Raw genomic sequence first — 13,570 nt, 5'->3', positions numbered from 1 at the left:
GATTTGAACCTGCACATGGGCGTCAACCTGATTGATGCTGCAGCTGTCTCCTCACATCTAGTTGCAGGGATCCATTGACCAGGATCCCACATTGGCTCTCGTGCCCTCGAGTGCTCAGCTCTCCCTCAGAGGGCACACTGATCTTTCACAAGCAGGCAGACAGGCACTGGTGCTTCACGCTCCAAGGACAGATGGCCTTTAATTTCTCTGGGTAATGTTCCCCAGCCCTGGTAACAGGCAGAAGTCTGGCACAGCTTCTTCTCCGGGCACAGCCCAACTAGTTGCTTGGCAGCTGATAATATTGGGAGCTTTGAGCTCCCCTTCTCATAGTCCATTTCCAGACACCAAATGTGAATTAGGGCCTGAGTCTTTGAAATTTTGTGTTGGGGGTCTACTTCCTTTTGAGGTGCCCTCTCTTTTGTCCTTCCCTTCCTCCATAAAGCAGTCTGTGACAGTAGGAGAGACTCCAAATGTGATAGCCCCACAATACAGGCCATGGGAGTGACTAAAGTGTTGCACCTGAATGTCAGACACAGTGATGTGTGCACCACAATGTTACCCCACTGCCCCATCCCTCCTCTTATGATTCTCTAATCAGCCAATTCCCTTACTGAGATGTGTCCAAGCCCCTTTTCATTGACCTTTCGCTGAATCAAAGAGCACCCTTTGTAGTGTACTGAAGAGCCCAGCTTATGTGTGTGTGTTCCACCCAGCTCACAGTTATGATATTTGTTTTTAAATAAAGAGTAGGATCATTATTGATCAGTGCCTTATTTCATCTTTTAGGAGACGATGATATCTTCATGTATGGAAGAAAAGTAGAACGTGCATTCTATGGAGGATAATAAATGTGATGCAAGTCTTGTATTCTTAAGACTAAAGAAGCTGAATAGATAATGTTGTTAAAGGTCAAGGAGATAACACGTGCCCACTGGGGCTTAATTGTTGGAAATGTATTAATTATGGCGATGCAGTACACGTGAAATAATATACCCACTTGGGCTGAGTTGTTAAAAAGTGCACATGTATAAAAATCGTGGGGTATAACTCATGTGAAACATACGCCCACTGGGGCTGAATTGTTTTAAATACATACTGGAAGATAAACGCCAGTATGCAAATTAAATTAGTGCGCAGGCAATACCTTGACCTAAGTGATTTGAACTGAAGTCCGTAAGTGATGAATTGTGGTGGAATACCCGGCTGCAATGTGCTTTATAGTAAAAATGTTGTTTTGCGTAATACCGCTTGGATTATACTGCAATGATTTATGAGTAAAATCAAATTATATTCGCTGTAAGTGTTTGATGTTTATTTAAATGTCAAATGCAATGTTAATGCATTAAATGTACAAGATTTGCTACACATTACACCATTATAAAATGGATGCCGTTTTACTGTCAAGTCAGGAGGTATCTTGTAGTCCCACACTTATGTTTACACTTGGGTGCACTATATGTAATGTGAAAATTAAATGTCATGTTGACCCGTGATAAAGGAACGGCTGTTCCGAAACGCGTCGGGCGTTTATTTGTCGAAACTGAGCGCGGCTCAATCTATTGCTTGAAAGTATTATATATATATATATATATATTAACACTGGTGAAAATCAGGAAAATTATAAAGTTTGTACCGGCATGAAAAGATTTGCGCGCTACAAGTATTCGAACTCACGCTTATGATCCGATGGGTATTGCCACCAATGCTGTTTAGTATCTTGTGCCACAAAGACCATACTGTGATACTGAGCCCCAGTGGGCCTTGAGGCATTGCTTTCGTTTCGGCTGCACTTGTAACAGAAGCTTGCAGTCTTAGCCCAACCGGGTTCATGACTCAATCAACCTCTTTGCGCCCTCATATCAGTTTACAGTTTAGCCCAAGTGGGCTATACCTCAATCACGCTTATAGCCTCCTTCATTCACATACTGCGTGTCTTTTGATTCAACGGACATTATGCATCTTTTCATGCCCATAGTCTATCTACCTTCCGCCAGGTAGTGTTTAAACCGTTCAATTCATCACCACAAAAGTTTTGCCCCTCATTCACTTGATTCGTCTTGTCCCAGCATCTCTGTCTTTCTCGTGCTTTGTCTCACATTCTCCCAAACATAAATACAACGGTACCTGTAGTGAAAACAAAATATAAGTGATTAACTCAGTCAACTATAATTGGTGCACATTCATACAATTAAAAACTTAAGGTTACTCGGCAGCAGTATCTCAATAAGCAGCATTCATCCTAGATGTACTCCAAGTGCCTCGTCACAGTTATGGCCTTGGGGTTGCATGGTATGGTATTTGATAATAAATCTAGACTCGAGGCGTCTCAGTTCCTGTAGTCTGTTCCCCCCTCTTTCTCTTACTGGAACTTGATCTAGTACAACAAATGATAACAGACTGTTGTTACTTTGGTGGTGAGTCACACGAGATGCCGTTCTGCAGGAAATTTACAGATGCAAGTCGGGATCTCCTGATGATCCCTGCCCATCAAAACTCTGGAGTTTGATGGCAGAATTTGTGGCACCTACTCTCCAACACATATGGAATGTGTCCATTTCCTCCTGAGTGTTCCCAGAGTGCTGGAAGCACGCAATCATACTCCCGTTGGAAAAAAAAGCCAAACGGGGCCCCAGGAGATTTGAGTAATCTTCGTCCCATTTCCTTATTGGCAGCACCGGGTAAAATGCTCGAACAATTAATCCAGCGGCAACTAAACAAATTCACGGAGGATAGTAACGCTCTCCATGAAACACAATCAGGTTTTAGAGCCGGCTTCAGCACCGAGACCGCCCTGATCGAGGTGGCCGAGTCAGTCAGATGGTCGCTGGATTCAGGAGCATCAGCTATGCTGGTGCTCCTGGATCTATCGGCCGCCTTTGATACGGTGGATCACGACAGGCTACTACAACGCCTGTCTGAGATCGGCCTCCAAGCCCAGGCGCTGGGCTGGCTTCACTCCTATCTGTCCAATAGATCGCAGAAGGTGGCCCTTGGCACCTTCTCCTCAGACTCTAGGAGACTGAACTGCGGGGTCCCACAGGGCTCTGCTCTGAGCCCGTTGCTTTTTAACATTTACTTGGCCCCGCTGTTCACGCTGATTGCCAATTGGGGAGTCACCGCAATTTCTTACGCTGATGACACCCAGTTGGTTTTCCCATTCTCTGAGGTTTCTGAGGCAGCCTTTTCTAACTGTTAGGGCTGCCTTCGAGACGTAGCCTGCTGGATGAATACCAACAAGCTGAAGCTCAATGTGGGCAAAACAGAGGTGATCTTCTTTGGCACAAGCGTCCACCCCCCCGCTGAGTTCTGGTGGCCGGACGAGATGGTTCCTGCACCATCTCCCAGCATAAAGGCAAAAAATTTGGGGGTTACATGGGATAATGGCCTGTCTTTCGCCCCCCAGATACAGAAGGTTGTTGGAGGATGCATAGGCAAATTAAGGAGCCTACGCAGATTCCTCCGACTGCTCCCGGTGAGCTGCCGCAAAATGATTATTCATGCCACAATCACTTCAAGGCTGGATTATGCCAATGGCCTTTATTTAGGTCTCCCGAAGTTTCTGCTGCAAAAGATGCAAATCGTTCAGAATTCGGTGGCCAGATTACTCAGGCAGGTCCCTTTTAGACATCACATCTCTCCTTACCTGCGTAGGCTGCTTTGGTTACCTGTGGCAAGTCGCATAAAATTCAAGGCGCTCACCCTGGCCTATAGAGCCCTCTATGGGACATGTCCCAATTATTTAAAAAAACGACTGCCTAGATATTCTCAGGTCAGACTTTTAAGGTCTAGCTGTAAGGTCCATCTCCAAGTCCCTCGAGTGAAAAGGGCGCGCTTGAGTGGCAGAGCTTTTTCCGCTAGTACGGCATTGCTTCGGAACACCTTGCCACAAGAAATCCAGCAAGCACCCTCTGAACCTTGCTTCAGAAGTCTATTGAAAACATGGCTTTTCACGCACTAATTTCATTTCTATGTACCTTGACTCGCACTGTTCACGCCAGCGCCGGGACACTTCCTATGGAGGTAGCTGTTTGCGCTATATAAAACTCAGTATTATTATTATTATTATTATATAGTTAGCTGTACTAACTATATTTCGCGCACCCGTAATCCACTGCTGATGATGTCACATATTAGATCATTCATGACATGGTCAGTGACATCACTGATGCCAGTAGGTAATATATATATATATATATATATGAAACAAGTACTTCCTTCAGGAAAAAGAAAGCAGGCAGAGGTCACAGCAGGGGAGGTTCAAGGAAGCCTTTTAATCACATGAAAACGGGCGAATGCATTTCGGCATGGGTTTGCCTTCTTCAGCGCCTCAGTAGTCAGGAAGCTGTTCTATGCTGAGTGTCCTGCCCTCCATTTGAAAGTTCAAAGGGGCTCCGCCCCCATTGATGTTAGCACACCTGTTGCCTGTTCTACGATCTTGCAATGGACTGCAACAACCAGAATGCCCCGTTAGGAATCCAGGTAAGATGCGCTGGGGGAAATGCTGCCAAGTGGTTTGCGCTCGATACAGGACACTGCGCAAAGAAAAACCAAATAATCCTGCTAGTGCTTCAGGTGATGGTAGCCTCCTCGTGTCCCCAACTGCTCCAACCTCACTGCATGGGAGTCCAATAGGCGGGGGCAGAGAGACAGTGCTCGCCATCCAGTGCGCGGTAAATACCGCACAACCGCCAGCTTCTCACCCCACACAGCGAGGCGAGCCCGGGCTGTCCAGAAACGTGGAAAACACAATTTGATTGCCAGTTAAAGTCCGGGCCACTTAGAAGAGCAGGGACCTCTGAAACACGTCACTGGCCGACGTGAATTGTATGAAACAAGTACTTCCTTCAGGAAAAAGAAAGCAGGCAGAGGTCACAGCAGGGGAGGTTCAAGGAAGCCATTTAATCACCAGAAAACGGGCGAATGCATTTCGGCATGGGTTTGCCTTCTTCAGCGCCTCAGTAGTCAGGAAGCTGTTCTATGCTGAGTGTCCTGCCCTCCATTTGAAAGTTCAAAGGGGCTCCGCCCCCATTGATGTTAGCACACCTGTTGCCTGTTCTACGATCTTGCAATGGACTGCAACAACCAGAATGCCCCGTTAGGAATCCAGGTAAGATGCGCTGGGGGAAATGCTGCCAAGTGGTTTGCGCTCGATACAGGACACTGCGCAAAGAAAAACCAAATAATCCTGCTAGTGCTTCAGGTGATGGTAGCCTCCTCGTGTCCCCAACTGCTCCAACCTCACTGCATGGGAGTCCAATAGGCGGGGGCAGAGAGACAGTGCTCGCCATCCAGTGCGCGGTAAATACCGCACAACCGCCAGCTTCTCACCCCACACAGCGAGGCGAGCCCGGGCTGTCCAGAAACGTGGAAAACACAATTTGATTGCCAGTTAAAGTCCGGGCCACTTAGAAGAGCAGGGACCTCTGAAACACGTCACTGGCCGACGTGAATTGTATGAAACAAGTACTTCCTTCAGGAAAAAGAAAGCAGGCAGAGGTCACAGCAGGGGAGGTTCAAGGAAGCCATTTAATCACCAGAAAACGGGCGAATGCATTTCGGCATGGGTTTGCCTTCTTCAGCGCCTCAGTAGTCAGGAAGCTGTTCTATGCTGAGTGTCCTGCCCTCCATTTGAAAGTTCAAAGGGGCTCCGCCCCCATTGATGTTAGCACACCTGTTGCCTGTTCTACGATCTTGCAATGGACTGCAACAACCAGAATGCCCCGTTAGGAATCCAGGTAAGATGCGCTGGGGGAAATGCTGCCAAGTGGTTTGCGCTCGATACAGGACACTGCGCAAAGAAAAACCAAATAATCCTGCTAGTGCTTCAGGTGATGGTAGCCTCCTCGTGTCCCCAACTGCTCCAACCTCACTGCATGGGAGTCCAATAGGCGGGGGCAGAGAGACAGTGCTCGCCATCCAGTGCGCGGTAAATACCGCACAACCGCCAGCTTCTCACCCCACACAGCGAGGCGAGCCCGGGCTGTCCAGAAACGTGGAAAACACAATTTGATTGCCAGTTAAAGTCCGGGCCACTTAGAAGAGCAGGGACCTCTGAAACACGTCACTGGCCGACGTGAATTGTATGAAACAAGTACTTCCTTCAGGAAAAAGAAAGCAGGCAGAGGTCACAGCAGGGGAGGTTCAAGGAAGCCTTTTAATCACCAGAAAACGGGCGAATGCATTTCGGCATGGGTTTGCCTTCTTCAGCGCCTCAGTAGTCAGGAAGCTGTTCTATGCTGAGTGTCCTGCCCTCCATTTGAAAGTTCAAAGGGGCTCCGCCCCCATTGATGTTAGCACACCTGTTGCCTGTTCTACGATCTTGCAATGGACTGCAACAACCAGAATGCCCCGTTAGGAATCCAGGTAAGATGCGCTGGGGGAAATGCTGCCAAGTGGTTTGCGCTCGATACAGGACACTGCGCAAAGAAAAACCAAATAATCCTGCTAGTGCTTCAGGTGATGGTAGCCTCCTCGTGTCCCCAACTGCTCCAACCTCACTGCATGGGAGTCCAATAGGCGGGGGCAGAGAGACAGTGCTCGCCATCCAGTGCGCGGTAAATACCGCACAACCGCCAGCTTCTCACCCCACACAGCGAGGCGAGCCCGGGCTGTCCAGAAACGTGGAAAACACAATTTGATTGCCAGTTAAAGTCCGGGCCACTTAGAAGAGCAGGGACCTCTGAAACACGTCACTGGCCGACGTGAATTGTATGAAACAAATACTTCCTTCAGGAAAAAGAAAGCAGGCAGAGGTCACAGCAGGGGAGGTTCAAGGAAGCCTTTTAATCACCAGAAAACGGGCGAATGCATTTCGGCATGGGTTTGCCTTCTTCAGCGCCTCAGTAGTCAGGAAGCTGTTCTATGCTGAGTGTCCTGCCCTCCATTTGAAAGTTCAAAGGGGCTCCGCCCCCATTGATGTTAGCACACCTGTTGCCTGTTCTACGATCTTGCAATGGACTGCAACAACCAGAATGCCCCGTTAGGAATCCAGGTAAGATGCGCTGGGGGAAATGCTGCCAAGTGGTTTGCGCTCGATACAGGACACTGCGCAAAGAAAAACCAAATAATCCTGCTAGTGCTTCAGGTGATGGTAGCCTCCTCGTGTCCCCAACAGCTCCAACCTCACTGCATGGGAGTCCAATAGGCGGGGGCAGAGAGACAGTGCTCGCCATCCAGTGCGCGGTAAATACCGCACAACCGCCAGCTTCTCACCCCACACAGCGAGGCGAGCCCGGGCTGTCCAGAAACGTGGAAAACACAATTTGATTGCCAGTTAAAGTCCGGGCCACTTAGAAGAGCAGGGACCTCTGAAACACGTCACTGGCCGACGTGAATTGTATGAAACAAGTACTTCCTTCAGGAAAAAGAAAGCAGGCAGAGGTCACAGCAGGGGAGGTTCAAGGAAGCCTTTTAATCACCAGAAAACGGGCAAATGCATTTCGGCATGGGTTTGCCTTCTTCAGCGCCTCAGTAGTCAGGAAGCTGTTCTATGCTGAGTGTCCTGCCCTCCATTTGAAAGTTCAAAGGGGCTCCGCCCCCATTGATGTTAGCACACCTGTTGCCTGTTCTACGATCTTGCAATGGACTGCAACAACCAGAAAGCCCCGTTAGGAATCCAGGTAAGATGCGCTGGGGGAAATGCTGCCAAGTGGTTTGCGCTCGATACAGGACACTGCGCAAAGAAAAACCAAATAATCCTGCTAGTGCTTCAGGTGATGGTAGCCTCCTCGTGTCCCCAACTGCTCCAACCTCACTGCATGGGAGTCCAATAGGCGGGGGCAGAGAGACAGTGCTCGCCATCCAGTGCGCGGTAAATACCGCACAACCGCCAGCTTCTCACCCCACACAGCGAGGCGAGCCCGGGCTGTCCAGAAACGTGGAAAACACAATTTGATTGCCAGTTAAAGTCCAGGCCACTTAGAAGAGCAGGGACCTCTGAAACACGTCACTGGCCGACGTGAATTGTATGAAACAAGTACTTCCTTCAGGAAAAAGAAAGCAGGCAGAGGTCACAGCAGGGGAGGTTCAAGGAAGCCTTTTAATCACCAGAAAACGGGCGAATGCATTTCGGCATGGGTTTGCCTTCTTCAGCGCCTCAGTAGTCAGGAAGCTGTTCTATGCTGAGTGTCCTGCCCTCCATTTGAAAGTTCAAAGGGGCTCCGCCCCCATTGATATTAGCACACCTGTTGCCTGTTCTACGATCTTGCAATGGACTGCAACAACCAGAATGCCCCGTTAGGAATCCAGGTAAGATGCGCTGGGGGAAATGCTGCCAAGTGGTTTGCGCTCGATACAGGACACTGCGCAAAGAAAAACCAAATAATCCTGCTAGTGCTTCAGGTGATGGTAGCCTCCTCGTGTCCCCAACTGCTCCAACCTCACTGCATGGGAGTCCAATAGGCGGGGGCAGAGAGACAGTGCTCGCCATCCAGTGCGCGGTAAATACCGCACAACCGCCAGCTTCTCACCCCACACAGCGAGGCGAGCCCGGGCTGTCCATATATTTATATAGAGAGATATTACCTACTGGCAGTCGCATAGTTAAAACCTAGTTTCCGTAGAAAATCCGCAACATTCTATTTGGAATAACTTTGTCGCCGGTGGACGAATCTTTGCGAATTTCTCCAAGAAAATGGCCTGCTCCGCTCCTTCCCTGAAAGTTTGGGGGTGATTCATGAAGCGGGGGCTGAGAAAAAAGGGGGTCCCAAAACGTGTTTTCCCCATGCAATTTCCCATAGGACCTTTAGCCATGGCTACAGCCGAACGGAATTACACCAAACTTGGCAAAAAGGTAGAGTTCTGTTCGCAGATCACACTTTTTGTTGAATGGTGTAAATCCGTTCAGTAGTTCGTGAGAAAATCATAAGTAAAATCATAGATATATATTGGAGGTGTTACGGTAAGCTTACTGTAAGCTTACTGTACTCTGTACCTTCATGAGCATGACCTGAATGCTAATTGGCTGTCAACTGTCTGTCAACACTCTAAACCAGAAAGTGTTGGCATCCATCTTGTGCCTCGGTAGACTGAGGCACATGAAAGCAGGGAAACAAAGGTGGAAAACACGCAAAGGGGGCAGGGTAGAAACACCCTGACCCCCTAGGTCTGCTCAGGGGGGTCCTCCAAGGACCCCCAAGGCCAAATCATTTTTTTTCTTTTTTTTAAATCGTGGGGTTCGCGTAGGTACGAGTACCCTGCCGATAAAAAAACATTTGCATATTTAAAAAAAAAACTTTTTTACATGGGGATTCCAACTCGGCATACTTAGGCTCAATTAAAACAAAATAATAATAAATGCGCACCGAGACCTGTAGGTCCTCGGAGTTTCCTGGCTGCGGTCAGAGTAGATCCCCGGGTAGAGAGAGCATGGAGGATCCGGAGCAGCAGTGGAGGAGCGCGGTGGACATCAACCGAGCGGGCGTCAAGGAGCTGGAGGGGGCGCTAAGGGGTATCGGCAGGAGGAGAGCCCGGGGCATCGTGCGGAAGAGAGAGGAGCTGAAGGGGTTCAACTCCTTAGAAGATCTCCTGCATGTGAAGGGGATTACCACCTGCATTCTGGAAATTAACAGTGACCGCCTGACGTGCCGGAAGAGGCAGTGCAGTGGTGATACTGGCCGGGGTAGCTGCTCACACAACAACACACAGCCAAGGCCATCCAGTTCTACAGGAGATGCTTCGAATGGCAACGTGTCTCAGGAACATTCCAGAGGCACGGGCAGAGAGGAGGAAGAAGAGTCAGAGATTCAGGCCGTTTGGGGGGAGGAAGAGGTGGATGAGTCGGAAGAGTCTGATCGCTCTGGCGTACGAGGAGAGGATGGAGGGGAGGAAGAGAGCAAAGATGAAGAGGATGGCAGTGACGTCTACTTCTATTATATGATGGATGACGCTGGATTGATTATCTGGAGCGTACTGAGGAGGGGAACCTCATTCATCATGTTCGGCCCAAGATGAAACGAAAGTCTGAGAATGCTGTTGATGTGAGAGCCCTAACTCCTGGAAAGAAGTTATGCAAAGGCTCAGAGTACAGCCATTTTAGGTCATTAGCACAATGCATAAACAGTGCCACAATGTTTGGGGACCTGCGAAATGCCAACCACCATGGGCATCAGCGTCGACGAATCCCTTCCATCGCCCCTCCAGCAGAGCTGCAGGACTGGCTGCGAACCTTTCAGAAGTGGACCGGTCCCAAGAGGTTGCTAGCATTGGATGAGCTCATCGATCGCTGTGAACCATCTCAAATCATGTATATGATGCAAGTCATCGAGCCACAGTTCCAACGTGATTTACAATGTTATGCAAATGCAGGCCCCTGAGGCCAAAACAATATGTAATTTGTACATTGTTATTAGTTTGTATATGATCCCGCATTAGGCATTTAGTACACTGGTTATTTTTACCCACTAGGGTCAAATAAGCTGCTAGCTAGTCAAATCTCGATCAGTAGTGTATTTGATTATTGTTATATGTTTAAATATCCAGACAGTGTCACATGTTATGTTATGTTAATGGTTTTTATACCGCGCACAGCTGCCCCAGCAAAGGGGCGTCCTGGCGCCAAGTAAGGTATACACAACATCACAAAATGCAGCAGAGTCAGTTAGTTTTATGGTAGGCTATTTTCTATAAGTTTTTATTATGGCCCTCTTGGGCGTATCAATCATATGTTTACTGAGAAGTACACTGGTAGGTTTAGGTATTTACTCATATCGGCTGTACCCACTTGGGTTGCATGCTAGTAAACCGGTCTATAATGCCTATCTGTCTGCTTTTCATGTGAACGGGGGCGTAGCTCAACCAGTACGTGCATCTTTTGGCCTTGGGTTTCAGGTACTGACAAGAGTTCGCGGCTCACCCCGAGACTTTTTTGATAACATTTCACACTAATTCATTATTAATATTATTTTTTGGCACAAATGAACTTATGATGCCACCCAACAAGGTGATCATATACCATACACTATTTATGTGTTTTCTTTATGTATTAGATGCCATGACAGTCAGCAAGCCGATGATTTGTAAACATTGTATTTACTTTTTGTTTGCAGCACACGTGTGTGTTTATGATTATATTTGCACACGTTTATAATGATGATGATATGAAAACAGGAGGCTCTCTAATGAATATGAAACTTAATGGCACTTGTTCTATGGCCCAGAATTTGAGATATTCCCACCGACTTTCATGTTCTTTCTCCATATGTTTCTCTATTGCATTGAATTTCATCTCTTTCCTACCCAAAGAGCTTGCCCTGTACGTACTATCCTTCTTAGAGCCCCGGGACCTTCTGCGCGCCGCTCAGACCTGCCGCTACTGGAGGATCCTGGCTGATGACAATTTGCTATGGCGGGAAAAATGCAGAGATGAAGGAATTGATGAGCCCCTCAACCTGAGACAGCGGAGGATGCTGACACCTGGTTTCATGTACAGTCCATGGAAATTTGGTTTCATGAGGCAGCACAAGATAGATATGAACTGGCGAAGCGGGGACATCAGGCCCCCTAAGGTGCTAAAGGCACTTGATGATCACGTCATAACTTGTCTTCAGTTCTGTGGGAACCGGATAGTTAGCGGGTCTGATGACAACACGCTAAAGGTGTGGTCTGCTATCACAGGAGAGTGTGTTCAGACATTGGTGGGGCACACAGGCGGCGTCAGGTCCTCTCAGATGAGAGATATTATAGTGATTAGTGACTCCACAGACAGGACGCTGAAGGTCTGGAACGCAGACTCTGGTGAGTGCATCCACACCCTGTACGGGCATACATCCACAGTGCGCTGTATGCACCTCCACGCAAGCAGGGTTGTTAGCGGCTCACGTGATGCCACCCTGCGGCTCTGGGACATTGGGACTGTACAGTGTCTGCATGTACTTATGGGTCATGTGGCTGCTGTTCGCTGCGTGCAGTACGATGGCAAGAAGGTGGTCAGCTGTGCTTATGATTACACTGTGAAGGTCTGGGACCTGGAGACAGAGACTTGCATTCACACTCTGCAAGGACACACCAACAGAGTCTACTCCTTGCAGTTTGATGGGGAGCATATTGTGAGCGGCTCCTTGGACACCTCTATCCGTGTCTGGGATGTGGAAAGTGGAAATTGTTTACACACGCTTATGGGTCATCAGTCCCTGACCAGTGCAATGGAGCTGCGGGACAACACCCTCGTCTCAGAAAATGCCGACTCCACTGTGAAGATCTGGGACATAAAGACAGGACAGTGCTTACAGACACTGCAGGGCCCCCAGAAGCATCAGAGTGCTGTCACTTGCTTACAGTTCAGCTCGAAGTTTGTGGTAACAAGCTCAGATGATGGCACCGTTAAACTTTGGGACCTGAAGACAGGCGATTTCATCCGCAACCTGGTGGCTCTGGAAAGTGGTGGTAGTGGAGGAGTTGTATGGCCAATCAGGGCTTCCAATACTAAGCTATTGTGTGAAGTTGGTAGTCGAAATGGCACAGAGGAAACAAAGTGGCAATAATAAATGTGTAAGTTGACTGCCAAATTCCGTTTCTTGTGCATCTACTATTTTGACCCCATCCCTCTCTGCTGTCACTCCTAGACCACCAATTTTCGATATCCATCTGGCAACAATTTAATTAAATCAATGACCAGCACTGGGAGTCGGAGCCAAAATATCTCTCATCGCATTTCCGCTTCCAATCTCTCTAGCTCAAATTTCAATCATCTCTCAACCCGAAGAAGGATACGTCAATCTATCTGGCACTGTTTGCATTCCAAGCCTCGCTAACAAAATGAGAGCAACTCTCATTGGCCAAACATCATCAGTGAAGAATCTCATTTGCTGTACTTTCTAGGGGGACTGACCTCTGTCTTTTTAAAATGACGCTGCTCTGAGTTTCTCAGTAAATGCTAGAACTGTAGCCCAGTGTTGCCAGATTCGCTGTCTGTTAGTTGTGAAGTGTCTGTAGATGCCTCGCAGTGTGTATGCATGTGCAGAGTGTGAAGTGTGCCATGGGGTCTCCGTCTGTGAGCCCACCCCATAGCTGCTGCGGACACCTTTCCTCTGATGCGGACACGCTCTCCTCTGGTGCTCTGGCAAACACGGGCCTCTGTCAGAGGAGTGCCCCTCAAAGTGAGCTTTGTGACAGTATCACAACATACCGTAACTAGATGTAATGACTCCCAGCCTATTTACAACGGATGGATGAAGGGCTGAGACGGTCATTGCCAGATTCAGGCTCGACATCTGCAGACCACAGTGAACCCTGAAGTCACTGAGTGCTATTGCCGGATTCAGTCTCGTGATCTGCACTCCCGCCACAGTGATCACTGAAGTCATCGAATGACATTGGTGGATTCAGTCTCGTGATCTGCAGGCTACAGTGAGCCCTGAAGTCAGAGTGATATTGCTGGATTCAGTCTCGTGATCTGCAGGCCACAGTGAGCCCTGGAGTCACTGAGTGATATTGCCGGTTTGCATTGACATCAGACACTGGGTGCTTCCAGTTCTTTCATTTGAAATGGAGAGTTTCACCTCTTCACTGCAGTGACACACTACTTTGAATTTGTGACTACAGGCACCTCCCAATAGCGATCAGACCCCCTGGG

The 13,570-nt window shown here is 48.4% G+C and overlaps 1 pseudogene; it reads left to right on the top strand.

Annotated features, from left to right (window-relative positions):
- Positions 1-9,294: 9,294 nt before the first annotated feature.
- On the top strand, positions 9,295-12,479 carry LOC144828008 (F-box/WD repeat-containing protein 7 pseudogene; annotated as a pseudogene).
- The last annotated feature ends 1,091 nt before the right edge of the window (positions 12,480-13,570 follow it).

Source organism: Lissotriton helveticus, chromosome 4_1 (assembly GCF_964261635.1).
Source record: "Lissotriton helveticus chromosome 4_1, aLisHel1.1, whole genome shotgun sequence".
In the NCBI taxonomy this organism is placed as follows: Eukaryota; Metazoa; Chordata; class Amphibia; order Caudata; family Salamandridae; genus Lissotriton; species Lissotriton helveticus.
This window is presented reverse-complemented; position numbering and strand designations above follow the sequence as displayed.